Source organism: Condylura cristata, unplaced genomic scaffold (assembly GCF_000260355.1).
Source record: "Condylura cristata isolate star-nosed mole 26May11 unplaced genomic scaffold, ConCri1.0 scaffold00013, whole genome shotgun sequence".
NCBI classification, from domain to species: domain Eukaryota; kingdom Metazoa; phylum Chordata; class Mammalia; order Eulipotyphla; family Talpidae; genus Condylura; species Condylura cristata.
The window spans coordinates 44298702-44305717 of NW_004567114.1; the positions used below are offsets into that span (position 1 = coordinate 44298702).

General features: G+C 31.5%; 1 long non-coding RNA gene across 2 annotated transcripts in view; it reads right to left on the bottom strand.

Annotated features, from left to right (window-relative positions):
* The window catches only part of LOC105853595, a 179165-nt gene that overhangs the window by 148560 nt on the left and 23589 nt on the right, over positions 1-7016 (bottom strand). For both annotated transcript variants that reach the window (XR_001145420.1, XR_001145421.1), the window contains exon 2: positions 1494-1567. This is a non-coding gene — a long non-coding RNA (uncharacterized LOC105853595). The remainder of the gene's footprint in view (positions 1-1493; positions 1568-7016) is intronic.

Sequence of the window (7016 nt, forward strand, 5' to 3'; positions counted from 1 at the left end):
AGTTGAAATATATTTAATCTTAAAAATCTCATCAGATAGTGTGTGAATTTCTCATTATCTACTTAAAGAACTGTCTCATCGCCAGTAAGGAAGTAAATTGCATTACATCATTTTATGTAAGGAGGATTGTGAATTACAAAATGCTGAAATACTTTTCCTTTTGGTTACAAAGCAAAGTTGGAAAAGTAATGAAAGTTATTTGTATTTCAAAGTGCATCCTGCTCTCTTCCCTTACCTATCTTTGACTATTGCCTCATTTTTTAAAAAGACACTTGCAAAATGAATTGATATTAGAGTGTTGACCTAAGCTATTTTGCATTATCTCATCCATTTTATCTATGTGAAGACTTTTTGGTAAGCATTTATGCCCATTCTGTTGTTCAGTTAACATATTCTAAAACTGTATTTCAAGAAATTCCAAGAAACATATGTCCATATTTTCTTTCCTTAAACTGAAAAGAATTAGCATAAGATAGCCTTTCTAGTTCATTAAAATTAATTACTTTTCATCCCAATTAGCAAACAATTCAGTTATTTATTTACATCATTTGTAAGTAAATAATAGTGACAGAACAAAGAATCTTTAGCAATACAGTACCTTGTAAAACCCATATCTAGAAAACTAAGCTTCAAGTTTGAAAAACTAGTAACTGAGGACAAATTAACAAATGCACATTACCTTACATTTTTTTTTATGTTTACACACATGTTCAAAAATACTGGTTGATAACAAAATTATAATGAAATTAAATATAGAAATTAAATTCATTTCTACAATAACTCCTTCAGGATTCAGTGTATATCACTGATGAGCTGTCAGCAGTATCTTGCTAATATTTAAAATGGTTTTGAGGGGCAACTGGTTAAGAAATAGGTGACTAGCAAAAATAAAACCAAGCTAAGCAAGCAGAACACAAATGCTCATCTAAAAGCAAAGATAAAATGTAATGCTGCCTGGGCCCTCCGGGGTGGCACGACCAGTTCGGACACAGAATTGCAAGCTAGCACAGTCACTTCAGTGTGAGTTAATCCCCTCCCAGGAGGTGACCCACATGGCGCAGCAGACCTCTCCTGTCTCACCCGCTCCTCCCCTCTCATCTTTGGTGAATCCTGTCACCGTCCCTGAAACTCTGGGCTGTACTTCAGTTCTAGAAGCATAAATAAATCTTAAAAAAAAAAAATGTAATGCTGCTTAATAATAATGGTCAGTCTCCCTTCCCACAAAATAACAAACTTTGATATGTCTTTCTCTTTGCTAAATAAAAATTTATTGATTATATCCTCAAACACAACTATAAATTCACAAATCCAACCACTGCTAATTGAATACATTAGGAATATTCTGAGGATTTTAGCCTTCTCAGCTCTAGTCCTTAAGAGGATTTAAATATATGCACATTTACATAAATTTAAATAACATTAGCATGGTCAGTTAAGAATAGCTTGAAAATATAGGATGGTAATTTGCATCTAAAATTTAGAAGAAAACCTACCTTTATGTATGTCTCTGCCTTTCCTGTTTCCTCTGTGATGATACCAATCACTTCTTCAGTATATTCAAAATAATCTAAATATGCATAGAATGGAAGAAAACAATATGAAGTCTTGAAGCTCATATACAGTCTAAAGTATTAGAATGTATACTAGTACATTCTACAACATAATATCAATACAACATAATATCACCACAAATTCGGTTTAAATATGCAAATAAGTAGGAAAACTCCTAGTCTGTATTACTCAATAAAGTTTTCTTTTGAGTTTTTGGCAACTTTTTTTTTCTGAAATTGATCTCAGCAAAGCAGAGTTAGGTTTTAAGTTGTAAAGAGCTAGGCTAGTGACTTCATGTAGATAAGACTTGAATAAAGGACACCTGTTAAATGTTTCATTCTATTTGAAGTAACATTGGTTTGTAACACTGTGTATGATTTAGAGTTATAAATTCATACCTCTTCAGAAAAATGTTACCACACCCACCGCCAAAGTTAACACACTCTTCCACCACAGTCATCTTTACAAGAGAAAGAAACTGAATTATCTGACACATGAAAATCTAACCTAGTATATAGAACTTTCCTATCTGTAGGGCTCTAGAAAATGGAATGCCATGTTTGCAAATATCTCTATACCTTTGTGACTGGAACTGAACTAGATTAATTATTGACAAGGAGCTGACTTTTTTCCCCTGTATTTATTTCGTAAATATTCTCCAGGATTGTTGGAAAGAATATCCTCCAGAGAGCACTACTATTTGTCCCTCCAATCCATCCCACAAAGGCTGGACTGACTAAAGGAACGTGTGACTAGCTGGTAAAACATTATTTGTAGTTATGTCCATATATTCCTGGAAGAGATTTTGTGGTTTTATTTCTGGCTCAACCCATGTTGCTATTGGAATAACTGATTGCTATTGTTTGAGTTCTTCACTACTTTATTAATAATAATGAGGCCATTTAAAAATCATCCCTTCTTAATACAGGAAATAGACTTGTCTGTTGTTTGCATGAGTTATCTTCCTAATAACAAGACACTGAAACAATAGCTTTTATCCAAGGTAGTAGAAGATCATTTCTCCCTAGTTCATAGTTTCCCTAGTTCATATTACACCTAGTCATCAAATTTCAAAAGATTTTTATGATTCCCTTCTCATTTCTTGGGAAGTTGGGAGAGAAGATATTTGAGAAATCTTACATATCTTCCACTTTTATTTACTTACCATGAATAAAAAAACAATTTTAGTGAATAATTATATTTCTTAAGGAATAATAAATGAGGTAGTGATACTAAAATGATTAAGTGTATTTCAATATTCAATAGTTTCAGCCTCTAGCTATTCTTTAATATATAAAAATACAAATACATGCATATGTCATGCAAATTTATAAAGTATTATAAAATGGAATCTAGTGTTTATTTCATAATTAAAATGCAGTCATTTACTATTCATAACATGGACTTTTACTTTGTGTTTATATTCATATAAATTCTCTAGCTTAAAAATTTACTGGAGTTTTTTTTTCTTTTTCTTTTTCTAATAATGACTTACTATTTATGGTTTTCAATTAACTGCAAAGATTTAAATGTTTTTTTCAACCCTGTTAGAAGCTGTTCATTTTAAGCTTTTCATCAATTTTGCTTTCTGGTGATGTATTCTTCTAACTTGCATTCCATTAATTTATTTAAGGAATAATGTAGAACCCTTATAATAAAAAATGGTGGCATTTTAAAAATAATAGCTATGGATTATTTTACATGCTTTCCTTATTTATAGTCCACAACACAGTATGAAAACAATAGATTGTATTCTCTGAGATAATTGATGTAATTATATAATTAAATTTACCACATTGTAATATTTATAGTATATTTGAATACCAAATTATCACTTTCTGTATTCACACATTATATTTACATATCAGGTTAATGTATGGATTTTCTTTTACTTCAATTCTAATCTTATGAAGGAGAGTAGACTATACATAAGGATCATACAGTCATTTTTTTTAAAGAGAAGAGAGAGTAGTTCTTAAAATCAATTAGAACATATCATTTTGTAAGAGACATTAACATTTATAAGGAACTCTTTATTCAAAAGAATGTCTTTTCTTTGTGTACCAAGGAGCAAGAATGACCAATTATTTAGAAGTTCTTAACAATGGACAAAGCAGTGATTTAACAGGCATTGTAACCACACCCCAATTTAGTGAGATTTTCCTAGTAATCTCCCATTACTGCCTCCTTATATATATATATATATATATCTTTACATATAAAAGTTGATGACTTGGGCCATTTGAGGGAGCTATTCAGTTTTGCTTGTACCTCCCATGTATACAGCACATATACTATTATTGAACTTCTGCTTGTTTTACTTCTATAAGTAAAAGCCTATACAGGCTTTACTGAAGAAGTGGATGTGGTTTATCAGCCAAGAAACTAGAAAAGTATAAGAAAGAATATTTTCCTGACCCACACTTACCTGATTCTGAAAGTGAATTCCCAGTCTGATTGCTTTTTTAAACACTTTACCCAACTAATATTTTTATTCCTCTGGCCCTCCTTTCAACTCAGTTGCTATGACCATTCTTTTGGTTTTGAAAAATAAAGATATTCAAAGAAACTATTATATCTTTGTCTACTGACTTATTTTCTTTATATTTGCATTAATTTTCATTTGTGAATTCTCTAGGTATGTCTCTAACACAGTATGTATTGCTTATTCTAAATAACTTTTGCTTAAGATTTCAGTTATACAATGCATCATGATTTTCAAATCATGAAAAAGGATCTGGCAGAGTATTCACCAATTAAGTAGTAGTAGAAAAGTTATCAGATTCTCATAAATGTAAATAGGATCAAAAGAAAATTGACTATACTATAAATTAAAGCCATTTAATCCTGTTTTTAACTGATGCTACACATGAACGTGTGCTCCCACCACTCCCCACACACTCACATGTTGAAATCTTAATTCCCAAAATTACCATGTTGGGAGACAGGGCCTACAGAAGTTGGTTAAAGTTAAATGTATTATAGGGGTGGGTTTCCAATGCGATAGGACTGGCAACCTTTTAAGAAAAGAAATAGAGATTTCTGATCTGTAAATACACAGCAAAAAGGTGGTGTCTGTAAGCCAGGAAAAGAACTTTACAGACCTTGTGAGGCTGGACTTTAATCTTGAATTTCTCAGCCTCTAAAACCATGAAATAATTTATTTTGCTTAAGCCACATAGTCTATGTGTTTTTTTATGAAAGTCTGAGCTGATTACTACAATATATAAGCAGAGAATATAGAAAAATGATGTATATTTAATAAAGTACAGAATAGACAATGTGGAATGCTTGTGAAGGCCTATATTTTAAAATTTCTAAAATGTTATGTAAGACTAAGATTTTATGTTTATGTACTGCTAGTGATGAATAAAGGCAAGGCTTTACTGAATTTTTTTGTAAAAGAATTATTTTAATTACTTATGGCTGATCATGTATGAATATGGGTTCAATGGAAATATCACTTTTTTGAGAGGAAAAAGCACAACTGTTACTTAGATTTTGGTTTGGATGTCATGTTGAGTAAATGTAATATTATTTAAAAAATGTTGAGATTTGTAATCTATACCCATGTGCCCCTTTATACTTTAAAAGATATGAACCTGAAGAATTAATTTATTTATATTTACTTGCAAACATAGTTAAATGGTATAGAATAATTCTTGTATATTTTATCAATGAACAAACTGAGTCTTTACTAAGTTTCAGCCAGGATAATGGAAACTGTTCTCTTTGCCAGGAATTGAGGACACAGGCATCACCAGAGTCTCTAGTGGAATTTTTGACTGAGGTAGTACTAGACTGCCATCTGGAGACTATTTAACCAAGATGCTTCTTGAATGACTCATGTGTAGGGCAACATTGTTAGTGTCTTTGTTTTTCAATTGTGTCTGTTATGTGTCTTTAATGTCAAATGGGTTTTCAGTTATTCTTTCATTTTATAAAGGAACATAGAAGTTAAGAAATGTAAACATTATACATTTTTGAAGTATTATTTCCAAAGGGATACATAAATATCTGTCCAACCATTAATAACATTTAATTCTAATGTAAATGGAATAGATATATACATAAGTTACTAGAGAATGCTGGTCCATTAATTACAATCATAGGTTATGATAAAATTTATTTCAACTCTCAAGTAATTTAAATTTATATTTCCAAATTAATAGGGAAGCTAACTATTGACAAAAGTTATTTTCTGAGATAAGCAGTTTGTTTATGAATTTTTTTCGAGTAGAGAATTTCAATTTCAGTTTAAAAATCAACAATATTTATTTGACACCATCAAATATAATTCCTAACATCAAGATGTTACAGCTGGGGACATAATATGAAGCATGGGCCCTTTAAAAAGGCAAGTAGTTGTATTTTCATTGTTTATGAGCATTGATGTCTGAAATATGTTTTTAATAATGATCTCATTAAATTAACCTGTATTTTCTTATGTGCTTTGGCATTTAGTGCCATTTAAAATTTTTTACTACAGTGATACTTAATTTTTAACTGAGGTAATATTGGGGTTCCTCCATTAGTTATTACCACCTCATTATAACCACACAAACTCATATGCCATGAACATAAAGCATTGTGTTTTCTTCCCTCTTTGTTCTCTCCTTTCACCTATCCTCTATCCCCACTTAATGTATCATTTCTGTAATCAATTATCAAGGGTGAGTTATTTTTATCAGCTTCTCTTTATCTATTAGTTTATTTACTTTAGAGTCCACCTACTAGTGTTGCCATCCTGTATTTATCTTTCTCCTTCTGTCTTACTTCATTTAGAATTATCCCTTCAAGATCCATCCATGTTGCCACAAATGGCATGAGTTTATCGTTTTTGACCACTGAGTAGTATTCCATTGTGAATATAGACTACATTTTCTTAATACACTGATCTGTTCTGGGACATTGAGGCTGTTTCCATAGTTCAACTATAGTAAATAGTGCTGCAATAACAGTGGGTATGAAAATTTCCTTTTGAAGAGAGTTTTTGAATGGGGGGGGTTGATGGCTAAGAGTGAGCTGAATGGAAAGATTCATGTTTAATGTCTTGAGACATCTGCACACAGCTTTCCATAATGGTTGGACCAGTTTGCATTCCTTCCAGCAGGGTAGGAGGGTTCTCTCTTCTCTAATCCTCAACAGCACTTTTTTCTGGTCTTTTTGAAATGGGCCGTTCTCACAGGTGTGAGATGATATCCCATTAACTACACCATATTTTAGAGCTGTTGTCTATTCCAAAATAAAGAATAAAAATCTAATTAATTTAAAATATAAGCTAGAATTACTAGAAAGCTTGCAAAGTTGTGGAAGTTCCAAGATGTTTCCAGCATTTTAAAGCTTCTATCTACATTTTTTTTAATTATTATTTTTAAAGATTATTTGTGCATACAGAACTGGGGTACAGGCCAGAGGTGCAGGGGCGGTGAGAAGATTCACCAGAGACAAAGTGGGGAGCAGAA